The sequence below is a fragment of the Nanorana parkeri genome, unplaced genomic scaffold, assembly GCF_000935625.1.
Source record: "Nanorana parkeri isolate BGI_ZX_2015 unplaced genomic scaffold, ASM93562v1 scaffold55, whole genome shotgun sequence".
NCBI classification, from domain to species: domain Eukaryota; kingdom Metazoa; phylum Chordata; class Amphibia; order Anura; family Dicroglossidae; genus Nanorana; species Nanorana parkeri.
Window position 1 is genome coordinate 1,100,006 of NW_017306323.1, and position 1,142 is coordinate 1,101,147.

Consider the following 1,142-nt stretch of genomic DNA (forward strand, 5'->3'; position numbering starts at 1 on the left):
CTTTCCTGACCTAACCATATCCAACATCCCTTTCCTGACATAACCTTATCCACCATCCCTTTGCTGACCTAACCTTATCCACCATCCCTTTCCTGACCTAACCATATCCCACATCCCTTTCCTAACCTAACCTTATCCACCATCCCTTCCCTGACCTAACCTTATCCACCACCCCTTTCCTGACCTGACCTAACCTAACCTTATCCACCATCCCTTCCCTGACCTAACCTTATCCACCACCCCTTTCCTGACCTGACCTAACCTAACCTTATCCACCATCCCTTCCCTGACCTAACCTTATCCACCACCCCTTTCCTGACCTGACCTAACCTAACCTTATCCACCATCCCTTCCCTGACCTAACCTTATCCACCACCCCTTTCCTGACCTGACCTAACCTAACCTTATCCACCATCCCTTCCCTGACCTAACCTTATCCACCACCCCTTTCCTGACCTGACCTAACCTAACCTTATCCACCATCCCTTCCCTGACCTAACCTTATCCACCACCCCTTTCCTGACCTGACCTAACCTAACCTTATCCACCATCCCTTCCCTGACCTAACCTTATCCACCACCCCTTTCCTGACCTGACCTAACCTAACCTTATCCACCATCCCTTCCCTGACCTAACCTTATCCACCACCCCTTTCCTGACCTGACCTAACCTAACCTTATCCACCATCCCTTCCCTGACCTAACCTTATCCACCACCCCTTTCCTGACCTGACCTAACCTAACCTTATCCACCATCCCTTCCCTGACCTAACCTTATCCACCACCCCTTTCCTGACCTGACCTAACCTAACCTTATCCACCATCCCTTCCCTGACCTAACCTTATCCACCACCCCTTTCCTGACCTGACCTAACCTAACCTTATCCACCATCCCTTCCCTGACCTAACCTTATCCACCACCCCTTTCCTGACCTGACCTAACCTAACCTTATCCACCATCCCTTCCCTGACCTAACCTTATCCACCACCCCTTTCCTGACCTGACCTAACCTAACCTTATCCACCATCCCTTCCCTGACCTAACCTTATCCACCATCCCTTCCCTGACCTAACCTTATTCACCATCCCTTTCCTGACCTGACCTAACCTAACCTTATCCACCATCCCTTTCCTGACCTAACC